Source organism: Dermacentor albipictus, chromosome 1 (assembly GCF_038994185.2).
Source record: "Dermacentor albipictus isolate Rhodes 1998 colony chromosome 1, USDA_Dalb.pri_finalv2, whole genome shotgun sequence".
Classification (NCBI taxonomy): Eukaryota; Metazoa; Arthropoda; class Arachnida; order Ixodida; family Ixodidae; genus Dermacentor; species Dermacentor albipictus.
Window position 1 is genome coordinate 232121279 of NC_091821.1, and position 17872 is coordinate 232139150.

Genomic DNA, 17872 nt, shown 5'->3' on the forward strand with positions numbered 1-17872 from the left:
ATGCTCACGGCATGCTAGAGTATCCACAACAATATTTACAGGAATGTCATTGTGACAAAGAATGAACCCATCAAATAGGATTTAATGGGCTTATATCGTCTTTTTAATGGCTTCCTACACCTCGTATCGAGTAAGAGGTGGCCTTGTTCAGGCTGAAGGAGGTTGTGCTTGGCAGTGATGCTTGCAAACCTGTGAGCATTACCCATCTGACTGGGTAGGAAGCTTTTATTGTCGACTTTTACTGTGCAACGCGGTGATTATTATTATGTCAAGTTGTCCGTGATTCCCCGGGGAACAACTTGTATAACACAATTATATGGTCTCCTAACGCAGGTAAGTGAAAGCCAGATGCGGAACTTTCATTCTGGCGTGAGATATCTGCACGTATTTGAATATAAACCCGCTCCGTTGGTTCAGTGTCTGGCTGCATTTCGCTGCTGATTTCGAGGTCGTGGATGCGATTCGTGGCCTCTGCAGGCACATTTGCAGGGCCGAGAAATGCAGAAACGTTCGTGCACCGTGCTCTTGGTGCACGTAAAAAGACCTCATGTGGCCAAAGGTAATCCCGAGAACCCCTGCTGCGGAGTCTCGAACAGCCAGCGAGTTGCTTTGCAACGTTGAAACTAGCATAGCTTACGTTTTATAACTGAATGTCTTTCGGCGTGCAAATCAAATATAAGCACCGGCTGACCTCATCGTGGCGATGGAAGGCTATAGCCACGTCGCGAAAGTTTCTGACACTGAAGTTGAATCATCTGGAACAAAGAGCAGCCTTGCAGAGAACTTGAATGCACTGGCCAACGGTGGCTATATGGAGCAATTTCCGTGCAGTGTTCTCTAGCGCATGTGTGCATCCACGAAATCTATCAATAAGGGCTTGCAAGAGAGTCTTACAGGTATGCAGAGTTGATAGACGAAAGAAATGCTGCACATCATCGCGAATCGTTAAGAGTTAAACTCGTTCACGATATTCTGCAATTGTCATATAGCCTTCAGTCGCACGAGGGACACCAAATTGTCAGCAGCCGGTCGCCAGACTCTGCTGAGGTGCGCGATAAAGCTTTTCTTTTCGTCTCATCGCGCATACGCCTGCGTTAACTGAGACAAATATTGCGAACATTCATGAATTTTCTATTCATGAATCTTCTATTCACTTGCAGGAGTACAATATTCTCAAGGTTATTACAAAGCACTGATTTATAAAAGTAGACTAAAACGTGAGTATTCCTATCATGGCTGCTTCTGGCAAAAAATAAAATGGTGCATCATCTGAGTCATATTTCACTTGACTTAGGGGAATCGTAATGTACAGCAGTGAGTGAAGCGTGCCAATTTGAGCATCCGACTTTCAGCACACTCTGCTAATGAAAAAGCACGCATGCTTCACGAAAACGAAAAGGCGTGCTTGTTCCACATGTTCAAAAATCTTGCGAAATTTTAGCAAAAAACATCGCAATACTAAATCAGTCGCAGCAGAATATCTATAAGGCCGCTCTGAGACTACCATATTTCTTTTGTTGGCTACTGTCTTTCGTATAAATGCAACAACGTGTTTATTACAACTTGCTTTTCACGTTGTACAGCGCCTGAAGCAATACCATCAGCTTTTTAAAGCATGAAATGCTTATAGATGTCATTTACGCCATACCCGCCGTGGTTGCTCAGTGGCTATGGTGTTGGGCTGCTGAGCACGAGGTCGCGGGATCGAATCCCGGCCACGGCGGCCGCATTTCGATGGGGGCGAAATGCGAAAACACCCGTGTGCTTAGATTTAGGTGCATGTTAAAGAACCCCAGGTGGTCAAAATTTCCGGAGTCCTCCACTACGGCGTGCCTCATAATCAGAAAGTGGTTTTGGCACGTAAAACCCCAAATATTATTATGTCATTTACGCCATTCTTTTTGAAATGTTTCGTGTGAATATTCTAGAAAAGTGTACTGAAACAAAAATTTCGTACCTCCCTTTATCTGCTTTAAATGGTGGCCGCCGGCTGTGTGGTCAAGGTATGAGGCTTTTACTCCTCGAGCGCGCTACAAATAAATAATTATATTATCTTTTAATGTGACGGATCAAATGCACGGACGGACAGCAGCGTTGTTTCGAACTTGAATCAGGCTTCACTGTGACATCATGAAAACCCGCCGTGGTTGCTCAGTGGCTATGGTGTTAGGCTGCTGAGCAGAAGGTCGCGGGATCGAATCCCGGCCACGGCGGCCGCATCTCGATGGGGGCGAAAACACCCGTGTACTTAGATTTAGGTGAACGTTAAAGAACCCCGGGTGGTCTAAATTTCCGGAGTCCTCCACTGCGGCGTGCCTCATAATCAGAAAGTGGTTTTGGTGCGTAAAACCCCATAATTTGTTTTTTTTTATTTGACATCATGAAAATAAAGCGTTGGAGACCACGTGGAATCACAAACCTCTGATGTGTTCGCGTCATTAAGCCGGGTGGTACATTAGCGCACTTCTCACCACTGTTCGCAGACCACGCCACAACCATGTCACCGCCAGATGAGCATGCACCGTCAGAACGGCCATTCTTTCCTAATTCATTCCACTCTTCTACGCATTCGGCACGGGATAGGGCTTCTACCCTCGATACATGCTTTTCCCTGTTGCTCAGCTTTCGGCACGAAATCGAATGAAGTCGGCACGAATGAACGAAGTCTGTCCCTAAAGTTCGCGCAGTATGTTAAAAAAACAATTTCATAAACTTTCAGATACATTCAATATGGTCACTGTCCCTGCGCATCCTCTCACGTGGACTCAGTGCTCAATCGTTTCCCCTATTTCTATGTCTGTTCCCCTTTCCATTACTCCCAGTGTAGGGTAGCAAACCGGGCGCTCGTCTGGCTGACCTTCCAGACTTTCCTCTCTCTCTCTCTCTCTCTCTCTCTCTATGTGGTCACCTTCAAAACAGTCCCGGTTAGACACAATACACTACAGTTCTACCTCTTCTTCCATTGTTTGGAGCACCCTTGGAAGTGAGCTTTTGTTGAGCGCTTCAGCAGCGACGTCATTTCCTTTTTGAGCTGTCCCAACCCCGAAAAATAGAAAGTCACAGGTGGCTAAATTTGGTGAGTAGGGAGGTGTTGCAGCACAGTGCTAGAATTAGGTGCCAAAACCTAACGCGGTATCAGTGCAGATTGCGCAAGGGCATTATCGGGGTGCAGAATCCAACGTCCCTCTTTCGACAAATTTAGGCGCACGTGGCGCGCCACTTCTACGAAGTCACAAAGAAGATCCCCCTCCCTGCATACAGTGCAGCGACCGCGCGAACACTAGTCATATCTTGTGGATATATCACCCTTCCCCTCATACACTTCCGTATTCCACCTCTTTATCCCAACCACCAAACTCTGGGCGGCCGACTACAGCTACCACACATCAGGAACAGGAATATCTGGAAGAGTACATCTTATCCTCCATCAAGCACGCTGACAGCGACGGCCTGGACTGAGGCCGCCTGCTCATTAATCCACTGAGCCATAATAAAGTTTGCTCTTTCTCTCTCAGACGCCTCAGGACCTTCACGTAGAAACTGCATTGACAGTCTGACCTTCAGGTACAAATTTGTGGGGAAGAATTTGATGAAATTAAAAAAAACCAATAAACATGATTGATTTTTACTTTATTCTTCCACGTATTCTTTCTTTTTTCTTTTTTTACCTTAGCTCTTTTTTTAAAACTCCATGCACTGCGACTTCAGCTCAATGTCGTATTCGTAAATCCAAGTTTCGTTGCCGGTGACGACCCTTTGCAAGAATTCAATGCTGTCATCAGAATTTTTTAAATCAATGCAACATTTCTTTCGTCGAAACTTTTGCTACGGAATCAGCAGTTTCGGCACCATCGTGGCGCAAGCTTTTTCATTTCCAGATTTTCAGTCAAAATCCCGCGAATGGAGGTCTTTCAAAAACAAATTGCTTCTGATGTTGTGACAGTCATTCGGTGGTAAATCATCACAGGAGAATGCACACAATGGGTGTTTTTTATGATTCCAGAGGCGTCCTGGGGCGGCTTGCACGAACATTTAATACCGAAAATAATAAGGTTTTTTAATAACGTGTTATTAAACGTTCCCTAGAATGCTCCAACTTCGTACCAAGGCTACAGGGACTAGGGGCCCCCAACTTCATGCAGCTGTCCCTAGCTCGGCAGCCACTTCACAGAACGGTGGTGCGACAAAGTCCCGATCAAAATACAGATATAAGGCTAGATACGCATGCATCTTCTGGCTAAACTACTGGCTCGTTCGCACTCATATTTCGTAGTGGACACGTTCTACTACCGCCGTCGAGTGTATTGCTTGCCTCTAGGCGACTGCTTACTGCAGCGCCTAGCAGAACGTGTATAATTTGCTGTAACAGAAGTAAAAATCGCCGTCTGACATTGTGACAGTGCGCCGCCTGACACTGTGAAGGGGAAATGATAGACAATGGGTGGAACGAGGCATGTGCATTGTTTTGCAGCTCTAACGACAGACGGCACTGTGGTTCGGTTCCCGCAATTTCTACACTAGGCGACGTGTATCCCGATTTATACCGAACAAGACACGCAATAGTGCCTCCAAATGTGGCATTAAAATGCATGCACCACGAAATGTTTTCTTTGTTTGAAATTGGACCATGGAACGAGCAGTTCAGCAGAAAGAGTGGTCACACGTTTAAGCAAAATAGTGTATGATCTCCTCTATGCCACCTTCATTTTGCAGCAAAAGACAAAGACAAGAATCCGGGGAATAAATTTTTCTTTTTATTTAGAGCAGTCTACATGAGGTACAATTACGCGCGGACAACTTTCTTACACGAACGTTACAGACGTAATATAAAGTTTGCGGCTCTTAAAAGAACATTGTGTCTTTCCCGCATCCAACACTTATGCAATGCCTACGATACTTACGCGCACCGTGCTCACGTAAAAATGTTAGTTTCAACAAGAGGAGTTTCCGAGACCGAGCGGCAGCGCGTCATCGCGTCAACGCACAGCACAAATGTGCGCGGCAGTCAACAATCAGCACATTGATGTTGCTTGTACAGGCAGTGTGCGCAAAGCGCACGTTGCAGGGCAAACATGAATGCTACGCTAACGTATGTCGCGTTTTGTCCCGTAGTTCGGTTCATCCTGATCATTATCTTTGGCCGTCTACGTGCCATAAAATTATCTGCTTAACTTCGTGCTGCAGCTATCTTCCTCACTTAGGGACAATACTGTTGGCGGATAAATATCTGTAGCGGCTATCTTAACTTTTGTCGCCCGTACAATGCAAGGCCATCAGAATCAGAGCGCGCCTTTGTTAACCTGCATAAGAAGCGTGTCGTGCCGCGTTGTCGTGTCTTGTTCACATGTGCCCCAGTGCACGATAACACAGGCAATGAAAGTTATTGCAATTTTCTGTTTTTATGGTAGCAGACACCCGAAAAGAACGAAAAAAAAACAAACAAAAAGAACACGTGAAACTACAAAGCAAGTAGGAGAGTAGTCATATTTTTGTTCTTAATGCAAAAGTTAGGTCATTTTATCTGCTTTTTCTATTATACGGTAGTTATGACCGCCTGTATTTGCACTCCTGATAAAAAAAAGCAAGTCCAGACACTAAAAGAAACGTTATCATCAACTGTAACACAACCGCGCCTTGAACGCTGGCAATCTTTCATGACAAGTTGACTCCTTGATAACAAAATTCGGAGAAGGGATCTGTAACCCATTCAGACTCTCGAAAAAATATTATGTACAGTTCAGCGTTCAACGTGTATTGTTTCTTCACTGTTAACGAATAGCCGGATGGAAGCAAGAACAGATTCCGACCTTGACCGGATATATTTAGGGTTCTTCGTTTTCGAGTAAAACCCGATAATTCTCAATTTTCGCATCCAGAACGAAATTCTGACTATCGGTTAAAGCCGATTTCTCTCCGAAGTAGGCCCTTTCCTAAAGGATAATAATAGAAGCTGGTGTTACAAAACTACTTAATGCTGCTCACCTTTTGTGAGATATATCCGACGTATTATACTATTCAAATTATGATGCATGAATATGCTCTATGCCTCTTTTTACGCTTACGACTTAAACGATAATCGACATATACAAAAAATATAACATTTAAAAAGGTTATGGCGTTTTACGTGCCAAATCATGATTTGATTATGAGGCACGCCGCAGTGGGGGACTCCGGAATAGTTTGGACCACAAGGGCCTCTAACGTGCACCTAAATCTAAGTGCACGGGTGTTTTCTGCCCCATGCATCGAAGTGCGGCCGCTGTGTCAGGAATTCGATCCCGCGACCTCGTGCTGATCAGCCCAACACCATAGCGACTAAGCAACCACGGCGGGTTAAAAATGTAATATATTTAGCCCCTGTCGGCCTTTAACGAACAAAAGCTTGCTGCTTCTTTAGTAGCCGCGCTTCCACGAATAATACAACGGCGCATTGCATCTCATTTCCTGCACGTCACATACATTTGAAAGGCGGTAATGTTCCAGGAAGCGAATTAACGCAGCTCGCTGACGTTGTTCTACATTGTGAAGAATAGCTGCGACGCTAAGTATATGTTTAACCAACTGCGTTGCGTTGAAAGAAGCGAGGCTGGCTCAACTAGTTTGTCTATTAATTTTGTTGCAAGAACGTGTATTGGGAACCATGCGGTAAAGCGGGTCCATCAAATCCCTAGGATGAACATATAAATGCTCTCAATACATGTGATAATGTTGGTCAACAAGTGCTTGCAAGATAATAAAGACCGTCATAACTCATGCGAAGCGTGCCCCGTGGGCAGTACATTCTCTACTATCTTTCTTTGTTAAAAAAGTGCAGATAACAAAGTAAAAAAGGGATCGACAAACCCCGATGTGTTTGTCGTTTCCGTTAAGGCGGCTTATTTCAAATGTAGTAATAATGCGTGGCAAAGAGGATCGATCGAGATGAGTTCGTCAGATGATTTACGAGCATCTGTCATTTTCCTGTGGGTGATTTCTCTTGTTTAAGTAGATCAGTCCCGTCCAAAACAAGACCATAGCCTGCGTTAATCGTATGTAAAGGTTACCAGAAAAATCCCGAACTTTGGGCTGCCAGGCAAAGAAATCCCCGATTTCTCCCCAAGTTCTCTTGCGAAACAACAACAGCCTCCGTTTCTCCCCAGCTTTTATGTTTAAAGGGGCCCCAAACGACTTTCTATCGAAGTCGATCGAGAAATGCATTTGAAGTTAAATTAGACTATTTCAGAAATACCTTACCGCAAAAAAAGTACTTGAATGCGTTCATCAGAAGCGAACTTATTGGCAAACAAACATCGCTTTAGCGGTGCTTCCGTTCCTTCTTCAAAGGCTGCGGCGGAGCGGGCCGGCCGATGCCACAACGCTCCGCCTACCGAACGTCACCGTGGCGCGCAGTTCAAACTTGATTTTGGGTGTGCACGTAGACGCCACTGTTTCCGATTTCGGAGCCTACGGCGCGCCAAACGTGAGCCAAAGACGGTTCTCTTCAGCGAGCCGCAATGCGCGCAGCCAGCGGACGCATCGCGGCACCCTGCGGCGGCCGCGGTATCTACGCCACGCAGCAGACGCAACTGCAGTGCGCATGCGCAGCGTTGGCTTCGCGCACGACAGGGCTTGAGTGACGCTCGCGCTCGTGTGGTCCAGCCTGGCCGCGCCATATGGGGCGGACCGGCTCTGTCCTTCACCAGCTTGCCCTATCGATACGTAGCGAAGTCTGCAAAGGCGTCTAACCAGTTAGCGGCCTAGCTTTCGCGTAGTCTGACCTTTTCGCGCCGTTCGCGTGGTTTCGCGCGGTTCGAGGCAAGTTGAGTGTTCAAAACTGGTCGAAATTAGCGAGACCCGACGGCTACGCGGGGGTGGCCATAGTTGATTAGAGTTGCCAAAGAATTGAGAAGTTGATTAATTAATTAAGGCTAATTATGTAGTCAGGCGTAATGCAAAAAAAATATAATCTGAGTATCTCCAAGCGGCGGCAAACAACATTAGCTTGGTTCTGTCCAGCTACGTGGCATTTGCAGCATATTTTTAAATCTTGGTGCAGAATAGTTGAGACGCCCTCTATAAATAAAAGCTCATTGGTTGGTAATTATAACTTCAGCTCATTTATTTATTTATTTATTTATTTATTATACCTCAAAGGCCCCAGAGATGGGGTATTACATGAGGGATGGGCTTTAACAAACAGTGATTCTAGAGCAGCCTTGAAGTGATGAGTGTCGGAGTGGTGCGTGATGTCGGCAGACAGACCGTTCCAGTCCCTGGCGGTTTTCACAAAAAATGATCGTAGATGAGAGGTAGTCTGCGCCGGGGGAGGATACACGGCTTTGCTGTGGCTAATGCGGCTGGACTGACGATGAGCTGGTAGTATAGCTGAAATGTGGAGTGGTGAATGATAGAATTTGTGAAAAAGACACAGTCTAGAAATAAGACGTCGCGATTCTAGATTAGTAAGACCGGCACGGGATTTTAGTTCAGACACGCTTGCATGATAAGAATATTCAGAGTAGACAAACCGGGCTGCACGGTTTTGAATTGATTCTAGTGTATTAGATAGGTTATGTTGATGAGGATCCCAGACAGAGCATGCATATTCTAACTTAGGGCGGACATATGTAACATAAGCTAACAATTTTACTTAAGGGGGAGCAAGTCTTAGATTCCGGCGCAGAAAACCGAGGGTTCGATTCGCGGCATTGGCTAAGTTAATGACATGTTGTGACCAATTTAGGGTAGTTGAAAATGTTACGCCGAGGTATTTATACGAGTCTACGGATGAGATTTCGGCACCGTATATGGTGTATCTCCCCGATTGGTGATGCTGTCTGCGATGGAAAGAAACTAGTGAGGTTTTTTTAGTATTTAAAGACATCAACCATTTGTTACACCATAATTCAATGCGTTTTAGGTCATCTTGGAGCAAATGCATGTCTGAAGTGTTAGTTATGCGTCGATAAACTACACAATCGTCTGCGAACAATCGAATGTTAGAAGTGATATTAGTAGGAAGATCATTAATGTAAATTAGAAAGAGTAGTGGTCCGAGAACTGTGCCTTGTGGTACGCCCGAAAGGACAGAAGATCTTTTAGATGACTGTGTGTTAGCAAATACAAACTGTTGTCGGTTAGTAAGGAAGCTACGTATCCAGTCTAGTACAAATGGATTAATCTTGAGACGGGAAAGTTTTAGGAGTAGCCGTTGGTGTGGAACTTTGTCAAATGCCTTTTCAAAGTCTAAGAAAATAGCATCTACAGGTACGTTCAAGTCAAGGTTAGAGCTTAGATCATGAAAAAATAAAGCTAGTTGGGTGTCACATGAAAGACCTTTACGGAAGCCATGTTGAGCTGGGTGAAAGACGTTATTGGATACTAAAAAGTTTACAATCTGAGAGTAAATAACATGCTCCATTAGTTTGCAACAAACACTGGTGAGTGAAATGGGGCGATAACTAGAGCACAACGATGGAGGACCTTTTTTGGGGACTGGAACAATCTTGCCTACACTCCAGTCTTCCGGCACCACTCCTGATGACAATGATTGCTGAAAAATAGCACATAACATCGCGCTCACATTTGTTTTGGTGTTTTTCAGCATTTTAACATTTATTTCATCGACGCCAGACGATGATGTAAGTTTTAATGAATCAATTAGTTTCTCAATGCCGTAAGGACAAAATGTAATATCAGGCATGACTGCATGATCCGAAAGAGGGAAGCGAGGTAATATGTTGACAGGTTCAGTTGTGAAGACGGAAGAAAAAGTACGGTTAAGTTGTTCAGCAATTTCGCAATCGGGAATACGATGGTTTTGATCGTCAAACAGAGCTAATGGCTGGGAGTTATTAGGGTTAATAACTTTCCAGAATTTTTGGGGGTTATTTCTTAACATAGACGGCAGCGTTCGGGAAAAAAAAGTGCGTTTTTCTTTATTTGCTAGAGCTTCGAATTCTTTTTCTGCAAGGTAATACTTATTCCATGCGACTGCGTTGTTAAATCGTTTAGCCGAGCGAAAAAGCCTTTTCTTTTTATTGTTAAGACGCTTTAGTGTGATATTAAACCATGGGGATGACTGTTTTTCGGTTAGGGTGATAACAGGTACGTATCTCGCGAACACATCGAGCATTTTGTTTTTAAAAAGCAGCCAGTTAGTTTCGACAGAACGTGTCAAAAAACTGGTGTGGAATGAAGCAGCAAAATGTGCGAGTTCCGAGTTAATTGCCGAGTAATCCCCTTTGTCATACAGTTTGATCACCTTGGTTATCTTTGTAGGTTGTGTAAGCTGACAGGAGTACGATGCATGGATTATAGAATGATCACTAAGACCAGGCAAATGCGTCATTGCATAAACTTTGTCAGGATCAGAAGCAAAAATGAGGTCGAGTATGTTAGAAGAATTACAACCTTGACGTGTAGGTTCAGTGACAAGTTGCGTTAATCCAAAGGTTAGGCAGGAGTTAACAAAATCGCTTTCGGTACTTTGTTGCGAAGTTGCTGATGTTAGGTTAGTCCAGTTTACGGCGGGGAAGTTAAAATCACCGAACAGTAATATCGGAGAGTGGTGATGCAATTCAGTTACCGAACGCAATGTTTCGTGGAATTCTGCAACAAAGTTAGGATCATTACCAGGGGGGCGATAGCAGACTGCGATTATTGTGGGTGGGTAAGAGGCATTACACAGGACGAACAGAATTTCTAGGGAGGACGATGTGTTAATTTCGGTACATTGAAGGTCCTTATGAGCGCCAATGAATACGCCGCCACCACGTCTGGTAGTTCGATCATGCCTGAAGATATTGAAGTTAGGGAAAAATGGCAATATTTCAGAGTCTTCTATTGTAGAATTAAGCCAAGTTTCAGTAATAACAATTAGGTCAGACTCTGTTGTGTCGGCAAGATTACTGAGAGCGTCAAGCTTCGGAAAAATGCTTCTAATGTTAGTAAAAACAAACGAAAAACAATTTTTCTTGGAGTTAGCATTGCTGGGGCCTAGGCATTTAAAGCACGAGGGACAACATGAAAAATGTAGCAGTATTAGCTCACTCGTTAGCAGCTGTTCGCAAATTCTTCGCTTTTTTACTTTAAACCGACACTAAAAAGACTAGTTTGTTCTCAGCATACGGAGATAGGTAAACCTGCTAAGGTCGACATGAATGACTGTACGGGCTTTCCCCAACCTGATTCTGACAGGCATTCTGATGTATGACGTTTGAACGGCACTTATCCTATTATAGATACTCGTTTTCCCACAACGCCTGCGCCTAAGCATTGCGGCTCCCTCGGTTTTAATTTTTTGCACGCAATAACCAAGAGATAATATTTACAATATTGCCATGTCTGCTATTCGACTTTCCAGGGGCGAATTGTTATTTAAAAGGGGGAAAACTTTAACCAGCATTTACCTAAATATTACTTTTACACTGCGTTTCTTTATGTATAAAAAGCTACTTTCTTATTTTTAAGCACCGACACATATGACACGCGAGGCTGTCTGTTCTTGCTCTTTAAGGATGGCTTCACTGAGGCAATGGCTAGCGCTGTGGGGAAGCTGTCGCGAACGACGAAATCGGGCAGCTGTTGCAACTGCGGTGACATCATTCCATATGTGAGGGTAATTAGCTTACTGGTGACCTTGAAAGTTTTGTTGACTCGCATGCCGCCTTCGCATTTCCGTTACGATGCACTCCTGAGAAAATATTCTCTCGAAAATCTCGCTAGGATGTGGTGACCCCGTGTCGCCTCACATAGGATTGGAGCAGGCATATCTGCGATAAAAGCAGTTCCCGTCGTTTTCAATGTGCACCGAAATAAAAAGGAAATCAATGAATCTCCAGTTGTACGACAGCTATCTATATTCTGTGTAGACTGTGAGTTTCTTTATGTTGTGTTGCGCTCAGGTGTGGGTGCATTTTGGGGAAGGCGGCTTTTAGGAATGAATTCGGTTAAACCACAAGGTGAGGTAACCTCGTTTGACTCAAAAGATTGGAACAATGGTGTTTACTTAAGATTGTGAAACTTAGGTAAAACTGTTGCCAAGTTTAATTAAAGAAAGGTGGCATGGAATGGGCCTGACCAGGAGGTAGTCAGAAATCAGATATTCAGCTATATACGTATTTTATTCGTTGTTTTGATGCTTTTCATTTACCACTCCGGGCTCTTTGAAAAATACTTATCTTTTCTACCTGCCTTTTGCAGTACCACATTTTTTGCGTTTAATTGTAATGTTGTAATTTCTCTCCTTTTAGACGGAAGTTGAGCGTGATATTAGTTGAGAAAGAAATTAGGCCGGAGTTCCAGCTGTTATTATGAGACTTTTCATAACGCTCTACTGGCGTATTGCCTGAAAAGGACAGAAGAAAAGTCACATTCGACGAGCACAAAGAAGTTATGCCAGTCGTAACTAGCACCTTGTTCTAGGTGTTGCTGTTTGCATGGCAAATCGATACATATTGATCAAATCCGGTGCAATAGACGAAAATCTCAGACTGTTGTAAACCCACATGGTATTATTATACAGGGTGTCCCAACCATAGTGAACCAAGATTTAAAGATATGCAAATGCTATGTAGCTAGACAGAACCGAGGTAATGTTTGCCGTTGCTTGGAGATACTCAAATTACTTTTTCATTGCGCCTAATTACGTAAGTCTTAATGAATTAATCAACTTCTCAAATATTATAATTAGATGAAAAGTGTCAATGAGAAAATTGTAGAGCAACATGAACAACTCCCCATACAGCTTTCTGTTGCTCAATACGTGTTACATAAACGTGTTTTTCCGAGCGTGAAAGAAGCCCGCGAATGAATACATGCAAAGTGCCTCAAACGGCCACTCGCGTGGCAATGCAGCGTTGCATCGATTCTCTACAACGAAATCGAAGGGCTTTGGGTTTCTCCACATGCTAAGCCGGCAGCTTCGTCCACACTTTCATTGCCGATAAGATCGCAGTGGATAGGATAGGATAGGAATAAACTTTATTTGTCCAACGGTTGTTGATGTTGGTGCCCGGGGCTAGGCTGCCAGGGATCCATCGCACGAGGAAGATCTTTCGAGATCCTCGGCAACGGCCCTGGCCCGCTGGACGGCCCACTCCTGCTCTTCGGGTGCCTCGCTGAGGAGGGCGGCTGTGTTTCCGTACCAATTAATTACGTTGTAACGTCTGTCAACTACTCGAAGGTAACGTATTATAATCCTTGACACCAGTTGTTCATGTCCAATGGAAGTATCCCCAAAAGTATTCAGCCGAGAATGCTGCAACAGGCTCTGGCAATGGTGCAAATAAACGTGCCTAGCATGACACGGCGTAACCGCGCTCCCATTCGATGGTCGAGGAATGTGTTCGGCTATTGAAATGGTCGAATTGAGTGCACTAAAATGAGGCTATCACTGAAACGAGCGTGCGCTTCAACCGTTTAGAAAAATCAAATTTTATAAAAATATAATTTTCGCACAAACAGCATTTATTAGCACGTCGTCCTGAGATATAAGACAGCTCAGGGACCATACATAATCACTTTTCAAATCGGTCCTTATCATTGAGTAGTGCGTCAAGAACGTAAAAAAAAAAAAACTTTAAAAAACTACCGCTGTTACGGTAACCATCTCCTCATGTTTGGTGTGGTCAAAACTGCGTTTTTTTTTTTTTGCGTAAGCACAGGGGTCATAAGATGCAGTATCGTGTGGCGGTTTGTCACGTCGACGCTGCATCCTGGATTTTTATGTCATTTTGCGCTATTAGAAACGCACTACACGGTTACTTTTCGTTGTCTGTGACGACACAACGACCTATACGGATAAGTGTCAATTTTATCAAAATGTGGCAACAACAATTTGGCAATGTACAGTTCCGCATGTGTCTCCTCGCTTTATATCAGGTGTGAATATGTTACGTAATCGCTTCCTAGTTAATTTTGATAAGGATTGAAGGCAGTGTGTAATATAACGTAGAAAGGCCTCGGGAAAATATAGTTTTTTTTTTGTAATTCAGCAAAGTTTCCAAAAATCCCTTGTAACGTGTACCGGAATTCTACTATATATGTGGACTAAAAAGGGGCTTTATTTGTAGAAGAAACCAAAACGCCTAACGAATAATATCATCAATTTTGATAATTATTTTTAAATTAAGTTCGTTACGGCATATATTGCAATTAATTGTAGCCGATGAGTTCGCAAAGCATATACACTGCGAATAAATTCTTGGCATTAGACGAGCTTCGAGATATGCGTTTCAAAAAAATACGACGAAATACATTGGTATGCCAGTTCTTTTTTAAGCTTTCAACTAATTACCTTATCGCGCATATTGCAATTTACAAATTCGAGAGGGTTAAACTGCAAGGTTATCCACTTGAACATAATTGTGTGGATGACACCATTTACGAGATATGCGCCGTCAAACTTGTGGTAGAAGTACATTGTCGTTCCACTTACTTTCTTAACAATACTCCGTTTTGTGCATTGAAGCAAAAAAGTAACTAGAACGCCAATGCATTTCTCCGCAAAGTTCGGGAATTAATATCTCGAAACTGGTGTCATCCTGTGAATTTGTTCCAATTGGATCCGCCTTGCGGACTCCCCGGCTAGAACTTGTAAATTGAAATATGTACCATAAGGTAATTAGTTAAAAACTTAGTGAATTTTTGTTGATGATCGATCGTGCATTCCAATTTATTTGTGCAAGTAATGTCCTCTTCTTCTAGTACACCAGCTCACGGACTAGGATCCGATGTTTACACTAGTTGTCGTCAATAGCGCAACGCCGTAGAATCACTGAAAGCACTTACTCGAACGTAGCCATGCAGCGGCAATGTGGCTTAGATTAAGTCAAGCAGATGATGTAGGCTATGCGTCAGCGCTCACTCTAAAAACGCGTGTCACATGCTGCATTGGCATCGCCCGAATGTTTTCGGCACCAGTGGCTGTGAACCACGCGTAAATCGAGCAGAACTAAAGATGCAGTATTCTGCATATCACTTCTACAGCGAAGGAAAATGAGAAAGTGGGCTTCTCCTCAGGAAAGCTGTTATTGTGGAGAAACATGACCCAGAGGCATCTCTTATAGGCGTGAAGATACACTCGACAGCATGGTTCGCATGGACAGGTTATCGCCTAAAAGGCATATTTATGATCACTGTCCAGCACAGTACCTCGTATCCAGATGTGATAACCTTATTCAATTACGCAAATATGATTCCGGCGTGTCCTATTTTTAGTTACGTACATTTCTCAAAATCCACTTAATGGCATGACAAACGCTTAGGCTATATTGCGCAGCTTTGTTCACCACGTGGGATATACGCAATGTTTTTTTTTTCGGGGGGGGGGGGGGGTGGTGGTTATGTTTATATCGCTGACGTAAGACGTGCAATATTGCATTATTTTCAAAGAGCCCCAAAAGGACGCACCACCTCAAGCAATGAGTATCTTTTAGTACGCGATGCACTCAAATAGATAACTGAAGACAAACAAAAATGGTCCATATTGTGGTTTAATAGAGTGTAACTGTACATTGCATTACCTGAAAAAAGAATGTTTTGACGTCGACATACGAGCAAGGAGTCGCATACATGTATAGTATACAAGCTCTAACCCACATCGGGAATATGCTTCCAAAAGCACATTAGGAATCTTGTGGCATCCATTCCAGGAGTAGTGTACAGGAGCCCTCTTTCCTGTGGACATATGTACATCGTACAACCAGGGAGCTGCGCAAATGTGTGCAGTACGCGTCATGGAACAAAGAAATTCACTGCGAAGCACGTCATTATCTCATCTTGCGTCACATTGCAAATAATTCGCGTGCCATCGGCTATTCGAACATACTGCCGTTTTTTTTAAAGCCCCCGACCAGCTGCTGTGGTGACTGCTGCGTTCTATTGCATTCTACTGCAGGGCACGAGGTCGCAGATTCGATCCCCGGCTGCAGCTTTGCACAAACGCTCGCGTAACTAGATCCAGGTGCACGTGAAAGAAATCCAGGTGGTCACCGAAATTATTCTGAAGCCCTCCACTACGGTGTCTCTTAGGACCCCCCATTCCTGCTCTGGCACGCCAAACCCCATGAATCACTCCGACCAGACCACGCGAGAAATATCTGAAGCACATCATATTGCCAAGAACGCTGCTCCTTCTATGTGGCCAAGCTTCCATTTCACTTCTTGATAAAGAGTTCAGCCACATTCACCATCGTCATCAGTGTTTATATATGTGCCTGTGTTGCTAGATTTGTTACCTCACGTGACATACGAAATTTTGCTGCGCATATTTTGCTCATGTGGAATAAAGTTCATTTCTGAGAGAGCGATGTTACGTTTTCTTCCCTGGTGTGTCGTCGTCATGTTAATGTTTTCAGTAATTATATCATCAAACAGCAGAATCATTAATCCTACGGCAAGAGGCATTTTATGTCTTTTTTTCTTTTTGAAGCGCTGCAGATAATGGGGTGGCGTGCCAAGCGCGTCACAATATGCAACGTCTGGCAACGTCGCAAATGGACCGTACTGGCGATCATACAGGGTGTTTTAGTGAACACTTCCAAAATAAAAAAAACAATTGGCAGTGGCTTAGCTCGGCTATGCCAGGATATAAGTAGCGAAAGCTAAGGCATACCATGGTTAGCCTTGGTTAATCTTGATTCCAATTCCAGGTTAGTCTGGTTCTCTAGCTCTGTTGCGGCGTTTAGCCAATCGTTCGGCGCGCTGTTCGTCTGTTTCCTGGGCGATTCGTTTCCTCTTCATCTCGTTCCGATGTCGATTACAGGCCTCCTCCTGCTTATCAGAATCGTCGCCGTCCATATACTGCCGCCTCAACTGTGGTTGCGGCGCACGCGAGCTCTCCTTTTCAATCCTGCGACATGTTACCAGGCATGCGACGCTGCTGGCGAAGCGAGCGGAGGCGAGCGCAACGACGAGGAACGCGTGTGACTTCATACCAAACGGCGGAGGCGGAAAGGCGCGGCACTGCGCAGCCGCGGAACACCTGTGGCTCGCTGCTACTAGTGGCGCATGCGCAGTAGTGACTAGGGAGCGAGATAGAGAGAGAAATATCCGCGGCGAGGCGTGCGTTGTGATGTCATGTGCCTCCTCGGAGCACCGCTACGGCTAAATCGCAAGTTCGCGGCCAGTAAAGCTTTCGCTTTAAAATGTTTCTGGCACATCACCATCCTCATCATCATCATCACCATCATCATCATCATCATCATCCTGGTTACGCCCACTGCAGGGCAAAGACCTCTCCCATACTTCAACTACCCCGGTCATGTACTAATTGTGGCCATGTTGTCCCTGCAAACTTCTTAATCTCATCCGCCCACCTAACTTTCTACCACCACCTGCTACACTTCCCTTCCCTTGGAATCCAGTCCGTAACCCTTAATGACCAGCGGTTATCTTCCCTCACCATTACATGTCCTGCCCCTGTCCATTTATTTTTCTTGATTTCAACTAAGATGTCATTAACTCGCGTTTGTTCCCTCACCCAATCTGCTTTTTTCTTATCCCTTAACGTTACACCTATCATTCTTCTTTCCATAGCTCGTTGCGTCGTCCCCAATTTAAGTAGGACCCTTTTCGTAAACCTCCAGGTTTCTACCCCGTACGTGAGTACTGGTAAGACACAGCTATTATACACTTTTCTCTTGAGGCATAATGACAACCTGCTGTTCATGATGTGAGAATGCCTGCCAAACGCACCCCAGCCCATTCTTATTCTTCTGCTAATTTTAGTCTTATGATCCGGATCCGCGGTCACTACCTGTCCAAAGTAGATGTATTCCCTTACCACTTTTAGTGCCTCGCTACCTATCGTAAACTGCTGTTCTCTTCCGATACTGTTAAACATTACTTTAGTTTTCTACAAATTAATTTAAGACCCACCCTTCTGCTT